The following is a 13996-nucleotide window of genomic DNA, read 5'->3' on the forward strand; positions in this document are numbered from 1 at the left end:
TAAGGAAGTGTCCCATGAGCACAACAACCATCTATATACCAAGCCATGACACGTCGTCCTCGGTCACCGTGAACCTGCTGGTGTCCTCCTGAAGCTTCGGCAAGACCGCGGTCCAGCCAAACATCATGCCGTTGATAAGGTCCGTACCGCTCACCGCAACCAAACTCACCACCTGTTGGGCATATGCAATGGAAGTGCAAAATGTCTATATTAGTGTCTTTTGTAAGCAGTTATTTTTTCTATTGTAATTGATTCTTCAGTATCTAATTGAACTAAAGTATTTTTATTAGATATATACATTTTCGGATCTCTTTCTTGCTACATAAATATCAATAGCATTGATTATGGTTTAGTGAATGAAGATACTCTTGGCGTTTGAGCTTTGCATACCTGTCTTGGTGTTAAAGGAGGCCTTTGAACCCTAGCTTTCATACTTGCGTCTGTATTTTCTTCGTTCTGACTGAAATTGTAAAAAAATATATATACATAAACAAACTATACGATAGTGCTTATAATGGCATGTTTCTATAATTATTATAGTAATCATTGCTATTGTTATATCTATTATAATGATAACACTGGCTAATGATGATGCGCTATAATAACAGGGAGTGAAGCTGATGGTCATATTTATAATTTTAGTAGAATGATAAAACTGTCATTATAACAACAAAGATAATGAAGCTGATTTTGTTATTGTTATCAGTATTAGGTAAACGAGCTTTTGGTGTAATCGACGATATATATATAACTATACACACACACACACACACACACACACACACACACACACACACACATATATATATATATATATATATATATATATATATATATATATATATATATATATATATATATATATATATACTGCTGCAGAAATGGTCACCTTAGGATGCTGTGGGATGAACGTCACTGGAAGATCGCCAGAAGCCTGCCAACCAGGATGTTCATCAGAACAGATATTAAGCCGCCCCAGGCGGCGTAGATCCAGCGAAGGACAGATACTCGCCAGAGCAGTTACCAGTCGCCACAGGATGCTATGGAATGGCGCCACCTGCCTGGACGCCTGTAGATCCAGTCAAACTCCAGGAGCTCGTCAGCGCAGGTATCAGCCGCCCTAAGAAGGACCTGGACGAGATCTGCGAGGACGTGTGGACGAGTACGCCGCCAAGTTAGACCTGGACAAGGACTACGAGAAAGTCTAGACGAATCCAAAGTCAAGGAGGACCGGTGCGAAACCTTCGAGGACGTGTGGACGTCAAGGATGGATTATACCAAGGACAGGAAGTAGGATCCCACACAGTGGAAGATGATGCACGCCGTGGAAAAGGACGTCTACCGCAACGTGTACCATCAAGTATTTCCTCGGACACGCGAGTAAGACAGCCTTGAGGAGGCGAGGGTAGGTGACAGAGAGGTGTGACATCCATTAGTCAGTGGAATCCGCTTGGGCAGTTGTGTGACATCCATCAATCAGTGGAAATCGCCTGGGGCATGACCACACGTTGATAATAATAGGAAACGTTCCGGAGGGGGCTATCCGACGGAAAACAGCTGGGTCTCACGCCCTGAGCGAGGTAGGGGAGAAGCGACCTAGCATGACCCAGTCATCGTAGATCGCTCGCAGCAGTCACCGTACGCAGGTCATCACCAATCAGTCACAACCATTGCTTAGAGGCATCTATAGCCTTTTACAGTGTGTATATATGTATGTATGTACATATTTATATGTGTGTGTGTGTATGTGTATTATACAGCAACTGTAAGCGAATACAAAGTGTATCAACATTTAGAGAGGAAAGCAAAATCTCTTGGCCGTAATGACATCCAGCCGAGATTATTGCCGGAATTTGCTTCCGTGCTCGACACCCCTCTTTGAGACATCTCAACATTACCATCACCAAGATTGTTGCATTCACAGTTCTGGTTTCCAAAATAAATTTGCTTAATTATCGTTAATCCCTATTCCGTGCAAAACACTCGAGATAATCATTGCTTCGCAGGAAGTCAATCATCTCGAATTATATCAGCATCAGTTCGGAAACATCAAAGGCTGGGTGAAAGGGAACTTGTGAAAATAACCAACTATCCGATGAGATGGAACTTCTGTGTGATGTCCTTCAAGGGAGTGTCTTTGACCCATCTAATAATGGTTAATAAGGATAATATTCCACACACGAAGTTCTACATATACGTGCATGACAAGAAACGGGCACTCCACACAATATCTTATTACAGACTCCCTGATTCATTTATCAGAATAGGCCTCATCGAACAAAATGCCGTTAAATTAAAAATGTACGGAAATAAAATTCAGATTCAATAAATTAGCTGACTGTGATAGAACTTTAAGATAAATAATGACTATATAAGGCGCGCCTCTGAGGTGAATCAGGAGTGGTTATCAGCCAAGGTCTGAAGTGGTTCAGTAACACCAACGAATAATTTCAAGATGCGGAAAAAAGGTTTACAAACTAAGAACACTAAAAGGATATGGTTCATCCAATTTTGGCATTCGTCCTTCACCATGTTCGAAAAATTAACTTGAAAAGGCTTCAGACAAGAGCCTTCAGCATTATACTTGGATCAAACTGCACATTTTAAACCGAAGGATGGAATTCCCTCCCTAGAATATCGGAGAGTTTTTTGACAGAAAAAATACCCAATTACAGTGTATATGTCTACACACACACACACACACACACACACACACACACACACACACACACACACACACACAACACACGCACACACACACACATACAAACAACACACACACCCCAACACACACACACACAACACACACACACACACACGCACACACGCACACCGCACACACGCACACACACACACACACACACACACATACACAGAAACACACACACACACACACACACACCTGTGTGTGTGTGTTTGTGTGTGTGTGTGTGTCTGTGTATGTGTGTGTGTGTGCATGTAATGATATGTGTATGTGTATGTATATATGTATATATATATATATATATATATATATATATATATATATATATATATAGAGAGAGAGAGAGAGAGAGAGAGAGAGAGAGAGAGAGAGAGAGAGAGAGAGAGAGATGAACTTACCTTTGGGAAGAAGTCATGCTAGACAAGAGAGTCTACCATGAAAGAGGAACAGGCAGTGGCTGTTGCTGTTCAAGCCAGAATGCGGAATAATCTGCTTCATGGGTCTCCCGATGCGATGTCAGCTACATTATCGCTTATTTCATCAGCAAAGATTGCATAACACGTCCATGCGTGCTACATATGTGCACTCTCAATATTATATAATATAATATTATATATATATATATTTGTATGTGTGGTGTGTGTGTTGTGTTGTGTGTGTGTGTGTGTGTGTGTGTGTTGTGTGTTGTGTGTTGTGTGGCGGTAGTGTTCGTGTGTAGTACGTAGGTGCGTCGGTGTGTTTTGTCATCTATACATATGTATGTGTCTACATTATATCTATCTATATATGTTTTGTGTACGCAACTAGTGTGTGTGTGTGTGTGTTGTGTGTGTGTGTGTGTGTGTGTGTGTGTGTGTGTGTGTGTGTGTGTGTGTGTGTGTGTGTGTGTGTGTGTGTGTGTGTGTGTGTGTGCATGCACACATACACACATACACACATACAAGTCATTCGACTTGGCGAATAACTTGTTAGATAGAAATATTAGAATATTTAACACTTTAAAAATGTATCAATAAATATTTTACAAATAACATAAATATATTAAAAATCAAAGGATAAATATTATGCTCTAATGCATAAATTATTGCATAAACATTATGCATATCAAATTTTATTGAAATGTTAGTCTCCCTAAGGAAACTGATAAGACCCTCTATGTCACATCCTCCCCCACATACATTTTTAAGTGTACATGGGGGAGACTAGTACATACGTCTTTGGTATGAGAATGTTACACATCTTTCCACTACAGTGCGACCGTTAATGGCTCTTGGCATCCTTCACAAGTGCTTGACTTTTAGCCATCATCGCCCCGTGAGTCAGTCTTGTGTGCCCGATTCTTAGTCTTGTTAATAAACTACTTTTCGGTTGGGATGCATGCTGGTAACCCAACTGCCAGGTCATCTCTATCTCTCTCAGTTTGTTTCTAGAGGTATACCTCCACTGTTCCTTCCATTTATCGCGAAGACAACTCCTGATGCTGGTTTCAGGTCGGTGTGTGGGAGAGGAAACGAACATCACAGACTGAGCGGCAGCTGTCTACGAGATTCACAATATATTACAATAGAATGGTTCGTAAGATCTCTAGTCATCTTAACCTCCCTAACGGAAGCCGCCTTGCCGCGGTGGGGGGGGGGGGGGGGGGGGGGGGTTGAGGTCCCAATGATCTGGTGAGCCGGAACAGAGAGATACCCATTCTGGGGGGGTCACCAGTGAGGGATGAGACAAAATGTTGGGTGCACCAGGGCCTATGAGAGGGGATGGTGCACCCACCCCTGGTTCATTCTATCTTGGACCAGGGAGAACTCTCCCACGTGTGTTTGCCGTGCGTGGTATCCCGTATTACCAGAAGACAGGAATCCTGGAGGTTGAGTGATGCTGCATGCTGTGCCCTGCAGCTAGCGACACACCTCTTTGGTCCTCTATTCTGGTTAGACGGGTGGCTTGATCAAGACCCAGTCAAGTCAATCGGCTGGTCAAATATGGCTAGGGTCAAACAGGCACTGTTCAGTCGGTAGTGCATAGGTCCCGCGACTGCCATCAGTACTGTAATAGTGGCTGTGTATATTTCCTCATTACCCCTGTGGCTGTTGGGAGATTTTGAGCACCAACTATAGCTTCCCCTAGTTGGACTCCATGGTGGGTGGGGGGGTGAGGAAATGAAGAATTCTAATTTGTATGAGTATTACAAATTTACAAAGATCTAGGTCTCTCCCTGACGACCTACGCAATCCCCGACCATTCCTCTGGAACATCACATGTTGTGACTCTGGAACCTTTCCAGCTTCCAAAGGGCAGAATGGGAATCGTAATGGTTCCCGGGCTCCCAAAACAGGTAAGAAGGGAAAAGTGCTCCTCAATCCACTAAGGAAATCTTACCTGATAAATATGAAAGTATTTCATATAGTAAGTACCTAGTAGTGAAGACCATTGATACTGTATATATCAGTCATGGATCTTGATATTTTTGAGGTACATCGGAAAATAGTTGAGGTATGTCAACGTGATCCTCGCATCACCCCACAGCGAGATGGTAGCCTGATGGTTTAGGTTTCGTCACCAGACAAGAGTGATCGTCTGCGTGCGATATGCGACATCCCTGGGGCTCAAGTTCCATGTTCTCCTCATAAATCCCTCAATCAGTGTAAGGGAATTATCTTTTCCCGAGACCTGTTGAGGCATTCTGAGGAAAAACTGTTAGAGGAACTAGAGAATTTTAACGTAGTAGCAGTAAAACGTTTTAAGAAGAAAGTTGATGGTTTGGAACAGTCGACACCAGCTCTCCTTCTTTTACTTTTAACATGTTAGTCTTTCCAGAATCAGAGAGGTTGGCATGGTACCACCTCAAGGTAAAGCCATATGTGCCCAACCCTATGCAGTGCTTCCACTGCCAGGGTTATGGGCATGGAGCCAACTCTTGCCGTTTTAAAGAAAATGGACAACCAAGAGTATGTGTAAAGTGTGGTACAACAGGTCATCAAGGAGATGACAACTGTCCAGGTCCAATATACTGTTACCACTGCAAAGAAGCTCATGAAGCTTCTTCAAAGCAGTGTAAAAGGTACAAATTTGAAAAAGAAGTATTGGTAATAAGGAGCAAGGAGAAAGTTAGTTTTCCAGAGGCAAAGCGACGTGACTGTGTGCTGTTTGCACAGCCAGGTAGGTCCTTTGCTTCGGTTCTAGCCCATTCTCCTTCCCACCAACCCTTACCCTCCGGTGCTTCTTATACCACACTCTGCCACTTCCTTTAGACCTCAGTCCCCAATTGCTGAAACTGCCTCTGGTGAATTCCACCAGAAATGAAGTAGGTCTATTGAGGGACTCCTCCTCCCAAGTAGATCTTTGGAGCCATCAGGTAAGGCTCCAGAGGCCCCAACGGTGACAGCTCCAGCTGCCACCACATCCACAGGGGCCTCCACTGCTAGGCAGAATGCACCTGAAACAAAGGCTCAGGTCCGTCCTTTGCCAAGGCAAAGAAATCCTGAGCCTGTCAAAAGGCAGCCTGTGGAAACTAGTTCCACGGGTAAACAACCCCTCAAAAGATTCTCCCAAAATCCTGGAAAGGGACAGCCTAAAGGTGTGGGGCAAACCTTGACCACAGGTGCTACCAAACACCTTATGAAGAGGTAGTTTAATGAACTGGATACCCTAATCCAATGGAACTGTCAGGGAATTCATGCAAAATGGGAAGAAATGCAACATCTGATATCTTCATGTAACCTAGTTTGTGTATGCGTATAAGAGATTATGACCAGTAAAAATCATCCTATTCCCCTAAGAGGATTCCAAATTCAAGCCCATTATGGGACCTTTGATAATGGACCTCATGCAGGAGTAGCAATAATGGTTTGTCAGGATATTCCCTTCCAGGCCATCCACCTGCAGACAGCACTGCAGGTGAAGGCTGTGAGAATAGGCTTGACACGACCTTACACTGTTGCATCCATCTACCTTCCTCCACATAATCTCAACATAGATGATTTGGAAGATGTACTTGGGCAGTTGCCACATCCATTTCTACTCTTGGGAGATTTCAGTGGTCGGCATCACCTCTGGGGAGAACACTTTGTGCAATCCTCGAGGAAGGGGCTGGGAGTCCTTGTTCTTAAGAGTAGATACAGTTTTACTGAACAGTGACACTCCCACACATTTCCAAATTCAAACTGGGACATTCTCCAATATAGACCTGTCAATTGGCTCACCTGATTCACAGATGAATTTCACTTGGCAGGTCATGGAAGACTTACATGGAAGCGATCACTTTCCAATAATTTTGGAGGAGGTGAATGGTATTCCAGTCAATGGAGTGCAGAGATGGCGACTTGAACATGCAGACTGGAATCTTTTTAGATCAACTGCAGTATTGCAAGGATCTGTGAATGATTTCCAGTGTGTTCAAGATGCTGTTGATCACTTCACATCACGAATTCACCTTGCAGCAGAAGCATCCATTTCGAAAAGTAGCGGTCAGTACCGTTGACCTCCGGTACCATGGTGGTCTGATGAATGCCATGCAGTCAGAGCATGAAAAGCTGCATTAAGGCAGTTGAAACGACGCCCCAGCGATGTAACCTTGATCCATTACAAAAAGACCTGAGCAATATATATATATATATATATATATATATATATATATATATTAATATATATATATATATAATATATATATATATATATATATATATTGTATATATATATATATATATAATATATATATATATATATATACATATTGTGTACATATTAATGTGTATATATATATGTGTGTTTATATAATTGAATGTGTGTATATATATATATATATATATATCTATATATTACGTATATATATATTATATATTATATATACTATATATATATATATATATATATATATATATATTGCTCAGGTCTTTTTGTAATGGATCAAGGTTACATCGCTGGGGCGTCGTTTCAACTGCCTTAATGCAGCTTTTCATGCTCTGACTGCTTGGCATTCATCAGACCACCATGGTACCGGAGGTCAACGGTACTGACCGCTACTTTTCGAAATGGATGCTTCTGCTGCAAGGTGAATTCGTGATGTGAAGTGATCAACAGCATCTTGAACACACTGGGAAATCATTCACAGATACTTGAAATACTGCGTTGATCTAAAAGATTCCAGTTCTGCATGTTCAAGTCGCCATCTCTGCACTCCATTGACTGGAATACCATTCACCTCCTCCAAAATTATTGGAAAGTGATCGCTTCCATGTAAGTCTTCCATGACCTGCCAAGTGAAATTCATCTGTGAATCAGGTGAGCCAATTGACAGGTCTATATTGGAGAATGTCCCAGTTTGAATTTGGAAATGTGTGGGAGTGTCACTGTTCAGTAAAACTGCATATATATCCTTAGAACAGGACTCCCAGCCCCTTCCTCGAGGATTGCACAAAGTGTTCTCCCCAGTGATGCCGACCACTGAATCTCCAAGAGTAGAAATGGATGTGGCAACTGCCCAAGTACATCTTCCAATCATCTATGTTGAGATTATGTGGAGGAAGTAGATGGATGCAACAGTGTAAGGTCGTGTCAAGCCTATTCTCACAGCCTTCACCTGCAGTGCTGTCTGCAGGTGGATGCCTGGAAGGGAATATCCTGACAACCATTATTGCTACTCCTGCATGAGGTCCATTATCAAAGGTCCCATAATGGGCTTGAATTTGGAATCCTCTTAGGGAATAGGATGATTTTTACTGGTCATAATCTCTTATAGGCATACACAAACTAGGTTACATGAAGATATCAGATGTTGCATTTCTTCCCATTTTGCATGAATTCCCTGACAGTTCCATTGGATTAGGGTATCCAGTTCATTAAACTACCTCTTCATAAGGTGTTTGGTAGCACCTGTGGTCAAGGTTTGCCCCACACCTTTAGGCTGTCCCTTTCCAGGATTTTGGGAGAATCTTTTGAGGGGTTGTTTACCCGTGGAACTAGTTTCCACAGGCTGCCTTTTGACAGGCTCAGGATTTCTTTGCCTTGGCAAAGGACGGACCTGAGCCTTTGTTTCAGGTGCATTCTGCCTAGCAGTGGAGGCCCCTGTGGATGTGGTGGCAGCTGGAGCTGTCACCGTTGGGGCCTCTGGAGCCTTACCTGATGGCTCCAAAGATCTTACTTTGGGAGGAGGAGTCTCCTCAATAGACTCCTACTTCATTTCTGGTGGAATTCACCAGAGGCAGTTTCAGCAATTGGGGACTGAGGTCTAAAGGAAGTGGCAGAGTGTGGTATAAGAAGCACCGGAGGGTAAGGGTTGGTGGGAAGGAGAATGGGCTAGAACCGAAGCAAAGGACCTACCTGGCTGTGCAAACAGCACACAGTCACGTCGCTTTGCCTCTGGAAAACTAACTTTCTCCTTGCTCCTTATTACCAATACTTCTTTTTCAAATTTGTACCTTTTACACTGCTTTGAAGAAGCTTCATGAGCTTCTTTGCAGTGGTAACAGTATATTGGACCTGGACAGTTGTCATCTCCTTGATGACCTGTTGTACCACACTTTACACATACTCTTGGTTGTCCATTTTCTTTAAAACGGCAAGAGTTGGCTCCATGCCCATAACCCTGGCAGTGGAAGCACTGCATAGGGTTGGGCACATATGGCTTTACCTTGAGGTGGTACCATGCCAACCTCTCTGATTCTGGAAAGACTAACATGTTAAAGTAAAGAAGGAGAGCTGTGTCGACTGTTCCAAACCATCAACTTTCTTCTTAAACGTTTTACTGCTACTACGTTAAATTCTCTAGTTTCCTCTAACAGTTTTTCCTCAGAATGCCTCAACAGGTCTCGGGAAAAGATAATTCCCTTACACTGATTGAGGGATTTATGAGGAGAACATGGAACTTGAGCCCCAGGGATGTCGCATATCGCACGCAGACGATCACTCTTGTCTGGTGACGAAACCTAAACCATCAGGCTACCATCTCGCTGTGGGGTGATGCGAGGATCACGTTGACATACCTCAACTATTTTCCGATGTACCTCAAAAATATCAAGATCCATGACTGATATATACAGTATCAATGGTCTTCACTACTAGGTACTTACTATATGAAATACTTTCATATTTATCAGGTAAGATTTCCTTAGTGGATTGAGGAGAACTTTTCTCTTCTTACCTGTTTTGGGAGCCCGGGAACCATTACGATTCCCATTCTTGCCCTTTGGAAGCTGGAAAGGTTCCAGAGTGACAACATGTGATATTCCAGAGGGAATGGTCGGGGGATTGCGTAGGTCGTCAGGGAGAGACCTAGATCTTTGTAAATTTGTAATACTCATACAAATTAGAATTCTTCATTTCCTCACCCCCCCACCCACCATGGAGTCCAACTAGGGGAAGCTATAGTTGGTGCTCAAAATCTCCCAACAGCCACAGGGGTAATGAGGAAATATACACAGCCACTATTACAGTACTGATGGCAGTCGCGGGACCTATGCACTACCGACTGAACAGTGCCTGTTTGACCCTAGCCATATTTGACCAGCCGATTGACTTGACTGGGTCTTGATCAAGCCACCCGTCTAACCAGAATAGAGGACCAAAGAGGTGTGTCGCTAGCTGCAGGGCACAGCATGCAGCATCACTCAACCTCCAGGATTCCTGTCTTCTGGTAATACGGGATACCACGCACGGCAAACACACGTGGGAGAGTTCTCCCTGGTCCAAGATAGAATGAACCAGGGGTGGGTGCACCATCCCCTCTCATAGGCCCTGGTGCACCCAACATTTTGTCTCATCCCTCACTGGTGACCCCCCCAGAATGGGTATCTCTCTGGTCCGGCTCACCAGATCATTGGGACCTCAAGCCCCCCCCACCGCGGCAAGGCGGCTTCCGTTACGGAGGTTAAGATGACTAGAGATCTTACGAACCATTCTATTGTAATATATTGTGAATCTCGTAGACAGCTGCCGCTCAGCCTTGTGATGTTCGTTTTCCTCTCCCACACACCGACCTGAAACCCAGCATCAGGAGTTGTCTTCGCGATAAATGGAAGGAACAGTGGAGGTATACCTCTAGAAACAAAATGCGAGAGATTAGAGATGACCTTGGCAGTTGGGTTACCAGCATGCATCCCAACCGAAAAGTAGTTGTATTAACAAGACTAAGAATCGGGCACACAAGACTGACTCACGGGCCGATGATGGCTAAAAGTCAAGCACTTTGTGAAGGATGCCAAGAGCCATTAACGGTCGCACTTGTAGTGGAAAGATGTGCAACATTCTCAGACCAAAGACGTATGTACTAGTCTCCCCCATGTACACTGAAAAATGTATTGGGGGAGGATTGTGACATAGAGGGTCTTATCAGTTTCCTTAGGGAGACTAACATTTTCAATAAAATTTGATTATGCATAATGTTTATGCAATAATTTTATGCACTTAGAGCATAATATTTATCCTTTGATTTTTAATATATTTATTGTTATTTGTAAAATATTTATTGATACATTTTTAAAGTGTTAAATATTCTAATATTTCTATCTAACAAGTTATTCGCCAAGTCGAATGACTTGTATGTGTGTATGTGTGTATGTGTGCATGCACACACACACACACACACACACACACACACCACACACACACCACACACACACACACACACACACACACACACACACACACACAACACACACACACACACACTTATGTGTGTGTGTGTACACATATATACATATATAGATAGATATAGATGTAGACACATACATATGTATAGATAGACAAACACACACACACGCACGCACGCACGCACGGACACACACACACGAACACACACACGCACACACACACACACACACACACACACACACACACACACACACACACACACACACACACACACACACACACACACACACATACATTAATATATATATAATATATATATATATATATATATATATATATATATATATATTGAGAGTGCACATAGTGTAGCACGCATGGACGTGTTATGCAATCTTTGCTGATGAAATAAGCGATAATGTAGCTGACATCGCATCGGGAGACCCATGAAGCAGATTATTCCGCATTCTGGCTTGAACAGCAACAGCCACTGCCTGTTCCTCTTTCATGGTAGACTCTCTTGTCTAGCATGACTTCTTCCAAAGGTAAGTTCATCCTCTCTCCTCTCTCTCTCTCTCTTCTCTCTCTCTCTCTCTCTCTCTCTCTCTATATATATATATATATATATATATATATATATATATATATATATATATATACATACACATACACATATATACATGTACACACACACACACACACACATACACAGACACACACACACACACACAGACACACACACACAAGTGTGTGTGTGTGTGTGTGTGTGTGTGTTTCTGTGTATGTGTGTGTGTGTGTGTGTGTGTGCGTGTGTGTGTGTGTGTGTGTGTGTGTGTTTGTTTGTGTGTGTGTGTGTATGTGTGTGTGTGTTTGTATGTGTGTGTGTGTGTGTGTGTGTGTGTGTGTGTGTGTGTGTGTGTGTGTGTGTGTGTGTGTAGACATATACACTGTAATTGGGTATTTTTTCTGTCAAAAAACTCTCCGATATTCTAGGGAGGAATTCCATCCTTCGGTTTAAAATGTGCAGTTTGATCCAAGTATAATGCTGAAGGCTCTTGTCTGAAGCCTTTTCAAGTTAATTTTTCGAACATGGTGAAGGACGAATGCCAAAATTGGATGAACCATATCCTTTTAGTGTTCTTAGTTTGTAAACCTTTTTTCCGCATCTTGAAATTATTCGTTGGTGTTACTGACCCACTTCAGACCTTGGCTGATAACCACTCCTGATTCACCTCAGAGGCGCGCCTTATATAGTCATTATTTATCTTAAAGTTCTATCACAGTCAGCTAATTTATTGAATCTGAATTTTATTTCCGTACATTTTTAATTTAACGGCATTTTGTTCGATGAGGCCTATTCTGATAAATGAATCAGGAGTCTGTAATAGATATTGTGTGGAGTGCCCGTTTCTTGTCATGCACGTATATGTAGAACTTCGTGTGTGGAATATTATCCTTATTAACCATTATTAGATGGGTCAAAGACACTCCCTTGAAGGACATCACACAGAAGTTCCATCTCATCGGATAGTTGGTTATTTTCACAAGTTCCCTTTCACCCAGCCTTTGATGTTTCCGAACTGATGCTGATATAATTCGAGATGATTGACTTCCTGCGAAGCAATGATTATCTCGAGTGTTTTGCACGGAATAGGGATTAACGATAATTAAGCAAATTTATTTTGGAAACCAGAACTGTGAATGCAACAATCTTGGTGATGGTAATGTTGAGATGTCTCAAAGAGGGGTGTCGAGCACGGAAGCAAATTCCGGCAATAATCTCGGCTGGATGTCATTACGGCCAAGAGATTTTGCTTTCCTCTCTAAATGTTGATACACTTTGTATTCGCTTACAGTTGCTGTATAATACACATACACACACACACATATAAATATGTACATACATACATATATACACACTGTAAAAGGCTATAGATGCCTCTAAGCAATGGTTGTGACTGATTGGTGATGACCTGCGTACGGTGACTGCTGCGAGCGATCTACGATGACTGGGTCATGCTAGGTCGCTTCTCCCCTACCTCGCTCAGGGCGTGAGACCCAGCTGTTTTCCGTCGGATAGCCCCCTCCGGAACGTTTCCTATTATTATCAACGTTGGTCATGCCCCAGGCGATTTCCACTGATTGATGGATGTCACACAACTGCCCAGCGGATTCCACTGACTAATGGATGTCACACCTCTCTGTCACCTACCCTCGCCTCCTCAAGGCTGTCTTACTCGCGTGTCCGAGGAAATACTTGATGGTACACGTTGCGGTAGACGTCCTTTTCCACGGCGTGCATCATCTTCCACTGTGTGGGATCCTACTTCCTGTCCTTGGTATAATCCATCCTTGACGTCCACACGTCCTCGAAGGTTTCGCACCGGTCCTCCTTGACTTTGGATTCGTCTAGACTTTCTCGTAGTCCTTGTCCAGGTCTAACTTGGCGGCGTACTCGTCCACACGTCCTCGCAGATCTCGTCCAGGTCCTTCTTAGGGCGGCTGATACCTGCGCTGACGAGCTCCTGGAGTTTGACTGGATCTACAGGCGTCCAGGCAGGTGGCGCCATTCCATAGCATCCTGTGGCGACTGGTAACTGCTCTGGCGAGTATCTGTCCTTCGCTGGATCTACGCCGCCTGGGGCGGCTTAATATCTGTTCTGATGAACATCTGTTGCAGCTTCTGCGATCTTCCAGTGACGTTCATCC

At 43.1% G+C, this 13996-nt stretch overlaps 1 long non-coding RNA gene across 1 annotated transcript; it reads right to left on the minus strand.

Moving 5' to 3' along the window:
- Positions 1-39: 39 nt before the first annotated feature.
- On the minus strand, positions 40-3177 carry LOC119584885. Its single transcript, XR_005229853.1, has 3 exons — positions 3103-3177; positions 391-460; positions 40-172 (listed from the first exon to the last, which is right to left on the minus strand). It is a non-coding gene; the product is annotated as an uncharacterized LOC119584885 (long non-coding RNA).
- Positions 3178-13996: the final 10819 nt, after the last annotated feature.

This window comes from Penaeus monodon, chromosome 18 (assembly GCF_015228065.2).
Source record: "Penaeus monodon isolate SGIC_2016 chromosome 18, NSTDA_Pmon_1, whole genome shotgun sequence".
In the NCBI taxonomy this organism is placed as follows: domain Eukaryota; kingdom Metazoa; phylum Arthropoda; class Malacostraca; order Decapoda; family Penaeidae; genus Penaeus; species Penaeus monodon.